The 15668-nt window shown below is 38.3% G+C and overlaps 1 pseudogene; it reads left to right on the forward strand.

The window, feature by feature from the left end:
- The first annotated feature begins 3126 nt into the window (after positions 1-3126).
- Positions 3127-15668, forward strand: part of LOC123594426 — a 47815-nt pseudogene continuing 35273 nt past the window's right edge.

A 15668-nucleotide genomic window follows, 5' to 3' on the forward strand; every position in this document is an offset into this window, starting at 1 on the left:
AAGGTGCTTATAAAAAGATATCAATTAAAATCAAACATTCCTAAATACTCAAAATATACCCTACTTATATTAAAATAGACAAACAATGGAAGAATAAACTTAATCTATTAAATGGTTCTGCATAGTAGGTGATAAAAAATAAGATAAAGGGGGAGAAATAAAAGGGATTCTTTTTAAGTACATCTTGTTTTCTGTAGTGGATTTTAGAACCATGTAAATATTTCATATACCTATAAACCAAAACTAATTTTTATTTTCTTTGTAAATTTATTTATTTGTTTGTTTTGAGAGAGAGAGAGAGCTGGGGAGGGGCAGAGAGAGAGAGAGGGAGAGAGACAGAATCCCAAGCAGAGCCCGACATGGGGCTCAATCCCAAGAACCGTGAGATCATGACCTGAGCCAAAATCAAGAGCCAGATGCTTCACCGACTGAGCCACCCAGGGGCCCCTCAAAAATAACTTTTAAATCCATAGAAATAAACATTTTAAAAAAGAAACTATATTTTTTACCCAACTGATGCCCTCACCACACAGTAAAGTACATTAAATTAAAACATTAAACAAAGTAATATGATTGAACATCCCTAGTGAGATATAACTTCAGTAAAAATGTAACTTCAGGAAAATCTTAAATTGTATTCAGCAATCATACTGTGAGCAATAATGACAGTATTATTCTGAGGCTGGTGTGTGTAAAAACAAAGGAGGGCTACTTAATTCTGTCATCCTCTGTGTCCTTGAGAACTGAGATTGTTGGCATGGGAGAAATAAATATGTAAGATAACAAGATCAGGTAAAAATTCTGTAGACCAGTGTCATTGATGGTAAAAGCCAAGTGATTAAGCCAATAGCAGTGAAGCCCTTCAGGGCCCAAACTGTGGTCTTGAGATGCCTTTTCCCGTTCAAAGCAACCAGGACTACGTGAATATCTAATTCTATATCAGCGGCAGGAAGTATACCAGATGAACCTGAAACAACTTGTCCTGACAAATAGAACAAAAACAATCAGCGACGACTAGTGGCGTGGCAAAAGGGAACAATGACAGCTATGGGTGTGGTAAAAAAATAATGTCACAAATCAAGAGTCAACCTGAAGAAGGTCCCACTGGGCAAAGACAGACCAAAAGACCGGAACATCAATATGGATGGTAATGTCAATGGATTGAAACATGAAATATTTTCAAGCTCATCAATTGCCAATACGGGCATACCTCATTTTATCGTGCATTGCTTTATTGCCCTCTACAGATATTCTGTGGGGTTTTTTTTTTTCCTTTTACAAACTTAAGGTTTGTGGCAACCCCTCATGGAGCAAGTCTGTGGGTGCCACTTTTCCAACAGCATTTGCTCACTTTATGTCTCTATGTCACATTCTGGTAATTGTCACAATATTTCAGACTTTTTTGTTAGTATTATATTTGTTATGGCGATCTGCAATTAGTGATCTCTGATGTCACTATTGTAATTGTTTTGGGGCCCCATGACCTGCACCCATGTGATGGTGAACTTAATCGATAAATGTGTATCTTCTGACTGTTCCACCAACCAGCCATTCCCCTCTCTCTCTTCCTCTACTTGGACCTCCTTGTTCCCTGAGACATACCAATAACAAAATTAGGCCAATGAATAACCCTACAGTGGCATCTAAGTATTCAAGTAAAAGGAAGAGTCACATGCCCCTCATGTTCCAATCAAAAGCTAGAAGTTATTACGCTTAGTGAGGAAGGCATTTTGAAAGCTGGGATAGGAAAAAAGCCAGGCCGCTTGCACAAAACAGTTAATTGGCCAAGTTGTGAATGCCAAGGAAAAGTTCTTGAACGAAATTAGAAGTGCAACTCCAGTGAACACACAAATGCTAAGAAAGCAGCCTTATTGTTGATATGGAGAAAGATTTAGTGGTCTGGATCGAAGATCTGATCAGCCCCAGCATTTCCTTAAGCTGAAGCCTAATCCAGAGCAATCCAGAAGATCTAGTTAAGATGATCAATGAAGGTGGCTACATAAAGAACAGATCTTTAATCTTTATATTGGAAGAAGGTGCCACCTAAGACTTTCATAGCTAAAGAGGAGAAGTTGGTGCCTGACTTCAAAGTTTCAAAGCACAGGATGACTCTCTTGTAAGGACTAATGCAGCTGGTGACTTTAAATTGAATTCAATGTTCATTTCCATCTCAAAAATCCTAGGGCCCTTAAGAATGCTGCTGATACCACTTTGCCTGTATTCTATGGATGATGCAACAAAGCCTGGATGACAGCACATCTGTTTACAACATGTTTTACTGACTATTTTAAGTCCACTGTTGAGACCTACTGCTCAGAAAAAGGATTTCTTTCAAAATATTACTGCTCGTAGACAATGCGTCTGGTCACCCAAGAGCTCTGACGGAGATAGACAATGAGATTAATGTTGTTTTCATGCCTGCTGATACATGGATTGAGAAGTAATTTCAACTTTCAAATCTTGCTATTTAAAAAATTCATTTTGGGGGCGCCTGGGTGGCTCAGTCGGTTAAGCAGCCGACTTCGGCTCGGGTCACGATCTCGCGGTCCGTGAGTTCGAGCCCCGTGTCGGGCTCTGTGCTGACAGCTCAGAGCCTGGAGCCTGTTTCAGATTCTGTGTCTCCCTCTCTCTGACCCTCCCCCGTTCATGCTCTCTCTCTCTCTGTCTCAAAAATAAATAAATGTTAAAAAAAATTAGAAAAATAAAAAAAATAATAAAAAATTCATTTTGTAAGAATATAGCTGCCATAGATAGTGATTCCTCTGATGGATCTGGGCAAAGTAAATTAAAAACCTTCTGGAAAGACTTTGCTCTTCTAGATGCTATTAAGAACACTTGTGATTCATGGGAAGAAGTCAAAATATTAACATTAACAGTTTGGAAGAAGTTGGTTCCAACTCTCATGGATGACTTCGAGGGTTCAAGACTTCAGTGGAGGAAGTAACTGCAGATGTGGTGGCAATAACAAGAGAACTAGAATTAGAAACGGAGCCTGAAGGTGGGACTGAAAGGCTGCAATCTCATGGTAGAATTTGAGTGGATGAGGAGTTGCTTCTTATGGAGGCGTAAAGAAAGGGGTTTCTTGAGATGGAATCATCATCTTGAGCTGGTGAAGACGCTGCAAAGATGGTTGAAATGACAACAAAGGATTTAGAATATTCCATCCACTCAGTTGTTAAAGCAGCAACAGGGTTTGAGAGAACTAACTCCAATTTTGAAAGGAGTTCTGCTGTGGGTAATATGCTATCGAATAGCATCATATGCTACAGAGAAATCATTCATAAAAGGAAGAGTCCATTGACACTACAAACTTCATTGCTGTCTTCTTTTGAGAAAATTGCCATTGTCACCCCAACCTTCAGCAACCACCACCCTGATCAGCCAGCAGTCATCAACATCAAGGTGAGACCCTCCACCGACAAAAAGATTGTAACTTACTGGAAGCTCAGACGATGGTTAGCATGTTTTAGCACTAAAATATTTTTAATTAAGACCTGTACACCGGTTTTTCTAGACATGATGCTACAGCACACTTAACAGACTACAGTATAATGTAAACATATATTTCATACAGACTGGGGAATTAAAAAAAAATCATTTGACTCACTTCTTTGTGATATTTGCTTTATTGCAGTGATCTGGAACCAACCGGCAATGTCTTTGAGGTATGCCTATGATAATAAAATTGGTCACCACTAGGGAAACAACTTATTATTTTGGAAACCAATGGGCAAATTAAAAATACACAAATATATGTCTTACTCTTCGAGCATGAAATGAACTATTCAGTAACCAAATGATAGATGAGGGGAAATTTCTGCTTGTAAAACTGTTCCAGTCAGTAAGTGAATAAAGAAGGATAGACTAGCATCATTTTAAAACCACTAATGAGTTGTTGGATCCAGGCACTGAACACTGGTGAAACCTGACATCACAAATAATCACAATAACAATAACAACAACCTGAAATCCATTATGAGCCTCTTGGTGGAAAAATACACCACCGCCTTTGAAGTGTTTGTGAAAACAAAATTGAACCTTGATAAACTTTTTCTTTTCGCTACTAATTTACAGGACATACAGAAAACAGAGGGACAAAGTAGCTAAAATCACAGAGAAACAATCTGAAAACTGAAGACAATAAAGAATGTTCGAAGGAGCAAGAGAGAAACAATAATTACTGAGAAAAAAATGAAATATATTGAACTTCTCATTAAAACCCATGGAAGCTACAAGGAAATGGCATAGCATATTTCAAATGCTGAAAGAAAACTATCACTCCAGAAGTCTATATCTGGCAAAAATATCCTTCAGGAATGAAGAGGAAATCAAGACATGCTCAAATGAAGAAAAACAAAAAAATTGTCACCAGCAGATTAACCTTAAAATAATGGTTCTGAGGATCTTCGCTATACTGAAGAGAAATGATAAAATAAGGAATCCTGAACTATCAGGAAAGTGGAAAGGAAATGGTAAACAAAAATAAAAGTAAATACATGTTACGTCTCTTCTTGTATCTTATATATTCTGTTTCATGGATTGAAGAATATATTATAACACAGTCTGGTGTGCTTCAAAATGTGCATAGAGGAAATATTGAAGACAATTTATTGTAAACTGGAGAGAAAATAAAGGGATTTAAAAGGTTATAAGATTATTATACTTGACTTGAACTGGTAGAATTATGACAACATTAGTCGGTGGTAAATTATGTTTCTGTAATGTGATTACTAAAACACAAATAAGTAAAAACAAATCTACACACACACACAAAAAAATCTACACTCAAAAACATAAAAGTCAGCAAAAATGGAACTCTAAAAATAGCTCAGATAAACAAGAATACAAGAACAAGAAAACAGAAATGGAAAAAAAAAAGAAAACAAACAGAAAACAGAAGCAAAATAAAATGATAGATTCAAACTCTAGCATAACAATAATTAGACGAAATGTAAATGGTCTAAACATGCCAATTAAAAGACAGGGGTTTGGGGCGCCTGGGTGGCTCAGTTGGTTAAGCGACTGACTCTTGATCTCAGCTCTGGTCTTGATCTCAGGGCTGTGAGTTCAAGCCCTACAAACGAAAAAAACATCAAATGTAATGGTCCAGACAAGTTGAAAGTAAAGGGATGCAGAAATGCATACCATACAAACATTAATAAATATAATGCAGGCATAGCTATATTAATATTGGATAAAATAGACTCCAGAATTACCAGAAACATAGAGAGACGCTGTATAATGGCAAAAGGGTCAATCTATACTAAGAAGGTATAACAACACATAGTTTGTGTAAGCAACAGACAACAGCTACAAATATGTGAAGCAAAACACGATATAACTGCAAGGAGAAAGAGAAAAATCCACAATTGTAATTGGAGACTTCAACGCCCCTCTCTTGACAATTCATAAAACAACCCAAAATATCAGCAAGGATATAAAAGAATTCAAGAATACCATTAACCAACAGTACATAGTCGACAGTTATGACACAATTGACCAAATAACTGCAGAACACATATTATTTTCAAGTCCCCGGAGAGCACATACAAAGAGTATATACTGGGCCATGAAACAGACATATTTAAAAGAATTGAAATTGGGGTGCCTGGGTGGCTCAGTTGGTTGAGTGTCCGACTTTGGCTCAGGTCGTGATCTCACAATTCATGAGTTCGAGCCTTGCTTCGGGGTCTCTGCTGTCAGTCCGGAGCTCACTTCAGATCCTCTGTCTCTCTTTCTGCCCGCCCCCCGCCCCCGCCAGTGCTCTCTCTCTCTCTCTCAAAAATAGACATTGTGTAAAAAAAGAATTGAAATCATACAGAGTATCTAGTCTAACCATAATGAAATCAAAGTAGATATCAAAAAAAAAAAAAAAAGGAAAAATCTCCAAACCCTCAGAAACTAAACAACACACAAATAAATAACATATGAGTCAAGAAGAAAGTCTCAGGGAAATCAAAACATATGATGAACTGAGTGAAAATGAAAAAAAGAACATAGCAATTCTATATCCATAGCCAAAAGTATGACTCTTTGAATGATGTCAGCAGGAACACCAGACGATGAGCCTCCAAAAATTGTCTCCTCATTAAAAGAAAAAGGTAAACATTGGCAAAAGGTGCCAAATTAACTTTTCCAGAACTCTGAATAGTAACCAAAGGCTTGCAATAATCAGGGGACTGTTTATTCAAAAACAAAACACTTTCTGGATCTTAACTTGTCCTGGTTTCATCCTTCTCTTCCCAGGACCATGGAAACCTTGAAAACAAATAGCCCCACCATCATAGTGAAAAGCAGCAGCCTAATGGGTAAGAGTGTAGGAAATGGTGAGGTGTTGGTCAAAGGGTGCAAACTTCCCGTTATAAAATGAATAAAGCGCGCCATGGTGATTATTGGTAACAATACTGACCTATATACTTAAATTTGCTAAGACACGAGCTCTTAAATGTTGTCCCCACAAAAAAGAAATGATAACTATGTTGGGGGATGGAGGCGTTAACTAACAATACTGTGGTTTAAACTTACAGGATGTTATATGTCAATTATATCTCAATAAAGTCAGCAAAAATGAATTGTATTTCTATACATTTGTAATGAACAATCCTAAAATGAAATTCAAAAAACAAATTATTAATGACAGCATCAAAAACAATAAATAGGAGTAAGTTTTACAAAACTGTGGGAACTTGTCCACTAAAAGTTACAAAATATCGTTGAAAGAATGTATACATGTTATAAATAACTGGAAAGATATCCCATGTCTAAGGCTTGGAAGATTTAATATTGTTATAAAGCAAAACTACCCAAGTTAAACTACAAATACAGTGCAATCCCTATCAAAATTCTGGCTGCCGTAGTTTCAGAAATTGACAAGCTAATTGTAAAATTCCTATGGAAATGCAAGTGACCCCAAAAAACCAAAACAATATTGAAAGACAAGAACAATGTCAGAGGACGCTCACATCCAGATTTCAGAAATTACTACAAAGCTACAGCAAGACTGTATTGTTCCGGCATAAAGATAGGCATATATATATGTATACATGTACACATGTATACATATGTATACACACATATATACATATATACACATATATACATGTACACGTATATATGTATATATTCATATGTGTATATGTATATATACATATGTGTGTGCATGTACATGTATACACATGCATATATGTGTATGTGTACATGTATATATGTATATATGTATATATGTATATACATATATATATGTATATTTGGTATATACATATACCAAATATGGTATATACATATACATATACAAATATATATATATTTGGTATATACATATATATGTATATATATACATATATACATGTACATATACACATATATACATGTGTGTGCATGTACATATACACATATATACACGTGCATGTATACACATGTGTATATGTGTATATGTATAAATATGTACATGTATATATGTACATATGTGTGTATATACATATGTATACATGTGTATGGAAAATACAAATGAAAACCATAATGAAACATCACTTCACATACACCAGAATGACTATGATTAAAAAAAAAATAAAAACAGGGGAAAATTGGAATCACCCTACATTAGTAGTGGGGATGTAGAATAGTATAGGTAATTTGGAAAACAGTTTGGCAGATTCTTGATAAGTTAAACACAGAGCTATCACTCCTTGCTATATACACAAGAGAATTAAAAACATATGTCCACACAACTTGTACATAAATGTTCATAGCAGCATTGTTCATGATGACCAAAAATTCAAAATGTCCATCAATCAATGAATGGATATACAAATGTAGTATATCCATACAGTGGAATATTATTTGGTCATAAAAAGGAATAGAATACACTTATACTTTCTACGATATGGATGAACCTTGACAACATGCTAAATGCAAGAAGCCAGACACAAAAGGTCAAATTAGTCTGAATCCATATATAGGAAATTTCTGAAATAGACAAATAGAGATTTAAAATAAATTAGTGCTTTCCAGAGGCTGGAAAGAGGAATGGAAATGACCGTTAATGGGTACAGGGTTTCTTTTGGGAAGACTAAATATTTTTTTTATTTTGGAATTAAATAGTGGTGATACTTGAGCAACTTTTTCAATATACTAAAAGCCACTATATTGTGCACTGTAAACTTCATAATGTAATTTTTATTGTGAATTTTAAAATGTGTGAATTAGGGGCGCCTGGGTGGCGCAGTCGGTTGGGCGTCCGACTTCAGCCAGGTCACGATCTTGCGGTCCGTGAGTTCGAGCCCCGCATCAGGCTCTGGGCTGATGGCTCAGAGCCTGGAGCCTGTTTCGGATTCTGTGTCTCCCTCTCTCTCTGCCCCTCCCCCGTTCATGCTCTGTCTCTGTCTGTCCCAAAAATAAATAAACGTTGAAAAAAAATTTTTTTTAAATAAAAAAAATAAATAAAATGTGTGAATTATACCTCAATAAAAATGCTACGAAAGAAGATACTTTCACAAAATGACCTTAGAAAATTAAAAGCTCGACAAAAATAAATGCGCTGCCTTGGAATAAAATAATAAAATCGAATGTAATAAATAGAACAAATAATATTAATCTGGACCTAGCACTCACACCTTATACAAACATTAACTGAAAGTTAATCATGGGCTTAAATGTAAAACGGAAGCTATAAAATTTTTACAACACAAAATGGGAGAAAATCTTTGGGATTGAGGACTGTGTATGAAGTCCTTAGACTTAATACCAAAATGTACGTAAAAAGGAAAATTTGTTGGGCACCTGAGCGGCTCAGTTGGTTGAGCATCCGACTCTCTCTCCCTCTCTCTCAGCCCCTCCCCTCCCCTGCTTGCTCTCTCTCTCTTTCTCTCAAAGTAAATAAATCAACTGAATAAAAACTATAAAAAAGAAAAAAAGGAAAATTTGATAAACTGTACCTCACGAAAACCTAAAATTTTTGCTCATCAAAAGATGTGAAGATTAAAAAACACACCAGAGACTGGTAGCAAATATTTGCAAACCACATATCCAACAAAAGAGAAGTCTTTAGAATATAGGAACATTCTCGAAACTCAATATTTTAAAAAATCCGATCCAAAAAGGTAAAAAGACAAAGAGACATTTAGTCAAACAAGCTATACGGATAATAGAAACATGAATATCGCTAGCCACTAAGAAAATGCAAATTGAGACCACATGAGATATAGCTACACACCTATGGCTAAATAATAAATAAATGGCTAAAACAAAAATAGTGACAAATGCCTGTGAGGACGTGAGAATCCTCACAGGTGAGAATGCAAAATAGTACAGCTTCTCTGGAAAACAGTTTGGCAGTTTCTTGAAAAAGAAAACGTGCAACTACCATACGACCCATCAAATGCACTCCTGGGCATTTTTCCCAGAAAAATAAAAACTAATGTTCACGCAAAAATCTATACATGAACGTCAATAGTAGCTTTACTCGCAATAGCCCAAACCTGGAAATAACCCTGATGTCTTCCGATGGGCACATGAACGAACGACTCTCTAACGTCCATTCCATGGAATCCTACTCAGCAATAAAAATGAACACACTATTGATACAGTCAACTTCTTGGATCAATCGCCAAAGAACTATATTGTGTGCAGAAAAGCCAATCCTAAATGCTTAGTCCCTGTATGATTCCATTTTTATCGCGGTGTTGAGATGACAAAACTATAGAGATGTAGAACACATTAGTGGTTGTCAGGGCTTAAGGAGGTGTTGGGGCAGGAGAGAAGTGGGTGTGGCTGTAAAGCGCAAAAGGAGAGGAATCCTATGGGGATGGAGACTTTCTCTAACTGAATTGTTATTACTGTCATTCTTGGGGTTGGGATATTATACTCTAGCTTTGCCAGATACTACTAATGGAAGAAACACAGGATCTCTCTCTATTATTTCTTACAGCTGCGTGTGAATCTACCATTACTTCAAAATGAAATATATCATTTTTGAAGAGGAGTCTAAAGACGTATCTTTCATTTGCATTGTAAGAGCCTTATTTACAGGGGGACTCAAACAAAAATAAATTTAGGACATCGGTGACAACTTGGGAATTTGAACACGGATTGGACATTTGATTATATTAAGGAATTATTGTTAAAAATCATTCGTTGTCATAGTTTTCTTCTTTTCATGTTTACGAAAAGGTTTTTTTTTCTTTAAAGATCCATACTGAAATACTTCTGGATGTAAAGATATCATGTCTGGATTTTGCTTCAAAATAATATGTGATGGGAGGTAATGGATAGACCAAGATGCAAGGTGTATTCTGGGTTGATGATTACTGAAGCAGTATGCTGGGTACATGGGGGTTAATGTATTTTTCTCTTAAAATATACTTTTGTGCGGGTTTAAATATTTCCATAAAAAAACATGCAGTTTTAATGAGCCACAAGCAAAAAACATCTATTGCCAAAATCAAGAGAGATTTTGAAAGTAATCAGTGACTGGGTTTTGCTTTACCCCCAGTGAGTCCTGTCTTGTGCAAAATCAAGCACATACTGAACAACAACAACAACAAAAAATTAGAGGAATGTTGCTTATACAAGTCTCCTCCCTGTGTCTTGTATATACCATGTCAGTCTCAGTTTTACATAACCTATTTTCCCCACCACTCATATCACCCCACTTACCAAGTTGCCAGTTACCCACATTCTAGCCATCTGTCTTCATTCACCCTAATAAAGAGCAAATGATGCATCTATTGATAATATTCGTAATTAGTTTAGTTTTAAATTAATAATAATAACAAACAGCTGTAGTGGAACTTGTTTACTAAAGAACACTGCCATTTTAAGGCATGGTCACCATGCTGTTAGGGTTATGGAAGGACCTAGACCCAAGCCATTCTTAATCACCCAGATCATATTCTTTTCAGAGACTCAGAAAAACTATACCAGTCTATCACGCTGAGAGAGTTAACTAAATTAGCAATTCTCCAGAGATAAACCTACTAACAATACAGGGGGAATAAGGCAAGAAAAGGAATGAAGCAAGAAACTGCCACGTTGGCATTTTCATTACAGAGCCAAATTCAACTGAATTGTATTTCAAATCCTATCGTAGAGCAACGAATAATCTTATCATAATGGAAGTTTGTATGTTTGGTTAAGAACATTTATCAAGATGTGAACCCTTGTTTATTGTCTTGCTTGAGACAGCAAGGATTCTAGTACGGATATTAAAGAATAAGACAGGGACGCCTGGGTGGCGCAGTCGGTTAAGCGTCCGACTTCAGCCAGGTCACGATCTCGCGGTCCGTGAGTTCGAGCCCTGCGTCAGGCTCTGTGCTGGCAGCTCAGAGCCTGGAGCCTGCTTCCGATTCTGTGTCTCCCTCTCTCTGACCCTCCCCCGTTCATGCTCTATCTCCCTCTGTCCCAAAAATAAATAAACGTTGAAAAAAAAATTAAAAAAAAAAAAAAGAAGAAGACAACGTAATCTGTGCGTTGGGCTAATGATTCCTCCAGAATCGTTGTAGCTTTTGAAGATGTTGGGTCACTCTACGCTCTAGTCATATTTTTATAGAGGATTTAATTTCCACCAATTCTCAGCATTGTGCTATAAGGATGAATGGAGGTTATTTTTTCAATGTTTATTTATTTTTGAGAGACAGAGAGAACGCAAGTGGTGGAGGGGCAGAGAGAGAGGGAGACACAGAATGTGAAGCGGGCTCCAGGCTCCGAGCTGTCAGCCCAGAGCCCGACACGGAACTCGAACTCACAAACCGTGAGATCGTGACCTGAGCTCAAGTTGGATGCTGAACCAACTGAGCCACCCAGGCGCCCCAAGGAATCCATCTTATTGAGGAAACCTGGAGAAAGTTAGCTAAAGAACTGCCAATTACACAAATGAGCTGATTCCTTATAAAAGAGACAAAAAAGAGACACTACGTTTATGAAAAGGAATCACAGAAGATCAGCAAAGCCTCTGAGGAGCACAGTTCATACATCTCTTTCTCCTAAAGGATGCGGGGCTTATACAGATGTCACACGTTGAGGACTCTCAAGAAGTCAACCTTGAAGGATGCCTGGGCGGTGCAGTTGGTTAAGCCTGGTTTCAGCTCAGGTTATGATCTCATGATTCGTGAGTTCGAACCCGGCATCAGGCTCTGCACAGACCGTGTGAAGCCTGTTTGGGATTCAATCTCTCTCTCTCTCTCTCTCTCTTTCTCTCAGCCCCTCCCCCACTCACACGGTCTCCGTCTCTCCCAAAAGGAATAGACTTGAAAAAAAATTTTAAGTCAATCTTGATAACCCAGTTCATTAGCAATATCTCTATTCATATTCTTGCAATGTACTTTACTGTCTCTGGTCAGTGCACTCCTACTATCCCCCAACTGTGTAATGTGGTGTAAACGATTTGCCACACTGTAAATATAAGAGTTGGAAAAGATACTTAGCAACAATTTATATTGGTTCCAGTCTGAATAGATACATACCCATTGTGGACCCATTAGGCTACTAGTGAGTCTAAGTATCTCTGGGCTCTCGAACCCCAGGCCGATCCACCTATTATAGCCAAATTGCAAGTTAGGTTAAAAGTCTTCCCCTACAGGGGCGCCTGAGTGGCTCAGTCGGTTAAGCGACCGACTTCGGCTCGGGTCATGATCTCATGGTTTGTGAGTTCGAGCCCCGCGTCGGGCTCCGGGCTGACAACTCAGAGCCTGGAGCTCACTTCGGATTCTGAGTCTCCCTCTGTCTGCCCCTCCGCTGCTTGCACTCTGTCTCTCGCATTGCCTCAAAAATAAACAAACATTTAAAAAAAAAACACAAAAAAACGCTTCCCCTACATAAGGCAACAAATGTGACATTTGACTCATCCCATGCAAAATTATCAAAGCAGGAAATGTTCCCGTCAATTCATGTATGTTCATCGTACTTCAGGTTCTGTATCATTCCATTGTATCTCCAGTGGGAAATAGTTAAAGAAAAAATAGACCTTGTAGCTTTTAACATTTCTTCCAATCACCTACGTTAATGTGACAAACGCTAATCCACGGATTAGAGTACAAATCTCTTTTCAGGACATTACTCATTCCCTTTTGATTAATTTCTCCAGAAACAGACATTTCCATCTGCAGCTTTTGGTAACAGTGGCTATCGATACTATGAATTTTCCACTAAGTTTTTTCTTGCATCAACTGTGACCTTGTCAAATAACTGAATAAAAAGTAACAGTACAAACAAAACAGGAATATACTTGAACACAGTCTTGCATGCAAGAAAAGAACGACTCCCAGGAGAAGCAGTGAAGACTGATGTTAGAACACCGGTGTTCATGTCAGCATCTCAGGTTTCCACCCCTGGGTCTTCAGCAGCTTGTTTTTCGACCCTAAGCCAGTGACTCCTTTCAGGACCTGATGTCCTGCTTTTGGGAAATAACAGAGCTGGATGTCCAAAACTTCAGAAGTTTGGGAATCTCACGTTTTGATAAGAATTTGATCCAGTAATTCTAAGACAGAAAATATGCCATTTTTGTCTCAAAGCACTGTCATTTGTTGTATTACCCACACGCGTGAAGACTTTCACTTGAAAATACTTATTAAAAATTTAGGGGTGCCTGGGTGGCTCAGTCGGTTAGCGTCCGACTTGGGCTCAGGTCATGATCTCACAGTGTGTGAGTTCGAGCCCCGCGTCGGGCTCTGGGCTGACTGCTCCGTGCCTGGAGCCTGCTTGGGACTCTGGGTCTCCCTCTCTTTCTGTCCCTCCCCTGTTCGCAAACTGTCTCTCTCTCTCCCTTGAAATAAATAAACATCAAAAACAATTTTTTTTAAATCTACTCTAGGGGCACCTGCATGGCTCAGTCGGTTAAGCTTAAGACTCTTGATCCCAGCTCAGGTCAGGATCTCACAGTCATGAGTTTGAGCCCCACACCAGGCTCTGTATGGATGACACAGAGCTAGCTTAGGATTCTGTCCCTCCTTTTCCCTGCCCCTCCACCTCTTGTGCTCTCTCTCTCTCTCTCAAAATAAATAAACCTAAGAGAAATAAAAATCTACAATATGCTTGGCTATGCGATAAACATTACAGAGAAAACACAAAGATGCATGAGACCCGGATCCCTCCCTTATGGAAGCTTACTTGATAGGATACAATAGAGGGTTATTGTATATCTGTTTTTAAATGTATTTCTCACACAGGACAAAAGAGGATAAGCATCAGGTGAGAAGCAGATGGAAGGAAGAAGTTCCATTCAGCGAACAGGACCATGAAGGGCTTCGTGGAAAAGGTGTTCTTGGACCTGGGTCTTGAAAGATTGCATAGATAGCAAAAGTGGAGAAGAAACCAGCCATAACTGAGTAAACAGAGGCAGAGGGTCAGGGAGCCAGGAGGACTTCCTGGGATGCCGTGGCAATTTTTGTGTGTTAAAATTGTCATCAGAGTGAGAAATTGAGGGCAGGGAGAGTAGTCACGTTTTATCGGAAGCAGCGGTTTTTGCTTTGTGGATTCTGACTCAGAGGGTCCCTACAGAACATACTCACTTTTTCTGGGCACTGCTGTGTCAGCCTTTTCTTTATTTGGATACATTTCACTCTATTATTTAAAACAAACTCTGCTTGGCATTCAGACACTCATTGTGATGGAAGTAATTACGAACTTTTGAACGGATAGCCATTTTTTAGCCTAGTCCTTCGACAACACAGCGTTACATTGATAAAATGAGAAAAGTACGTGAAGACAATTCAAATTCAGGAAATGCTTTGTATCAACAAAGTATCATGGTCTACTTTCCACGACAAAAAGTGACGTCCTGTGTTAAGTCCCGTGGAGTGTCAATTAGTCCGGGGCATGGTGAAAAATACCATTTCCTGTCGTTTCTATTTTAAAATTTGTTAGCCCTCTTGGGTTCATTAATACTTGGTGGCACCGATTTTCTGAAACAGTTTGCAGCTCAGGAGCCCTAGCCCTCGTGTCCCCCAATATTAGAGGAAAGCGATCATCTGACTGCAGTTTAAATGATATCCTAGGCGCGCCTGGGTGGCTCAGTCGGTTGAGCATCTGACTTCGGCTCAGGTCATGATCTCAATGTTCCCGAGTTCGAGCCCCACATCGGGCTCTGTGCTGACAGCTCAGAGCCTGGAGCCCGCTTGGGATTCTGTGTCCCCGTCTCTCTCGGCCCCTTCCCTGCTCGTGCTCTCTCTCTCTCTCTCTCTCTCAAAAATAAATTAACATTAAAAAAATTAAAAACAAACAAATAAATAAATGATATCCTGCACATGATTAGTTGTGGTTTATCATCTTCCATTTTTTCTATTCCTTTTGGAAAACTGTCATCCTACAAATATACTCAGTAGACAGGAGTCTATGCTAAGGCATATATGCTTTTGTCCCACTCCCTCGAAAGGTGAATTAACATGGCTTGGTTTATTCTGGTTGCTAGGTTAAAGACTTTGTGGGAGAATGTGACAAATGCTAAAAGCCTTCCCTGTGTGTGCGTGCGTGTGTGTGTGTGTGTGTGTGTGTATAAGTATGTATGTCTGTAGGTGAGGCACATGACTCTATTTGATCACATCCTTTCTTCCATTTAATTCCAGAAGCTGAAGTCTGGTTTTCAAACAGTACAACTCCAAAATTCTCAACAGGTTTATTTGGAGGGGACTTCAGTACATTCAGCAAAAAAAGGGAAGAAGAGGGGTAAAGGGAGACTA

The sequence above is a fragment of the Leopardus geoffroyi genome, chromosome X (assembly GCF_018350155.1).
Source record: "Leopardus geoffroyi isolate Oge1 chromosome X, O.geoffroyi_Oge1_pat1.0, whole genome shotgun sequence".
Lineage (NCBI taxonomy): Eukaryota > Metazoa > Chordata > Mammalia > Carnivora > Felidae > Leopardus > Leopardus geoffroyi.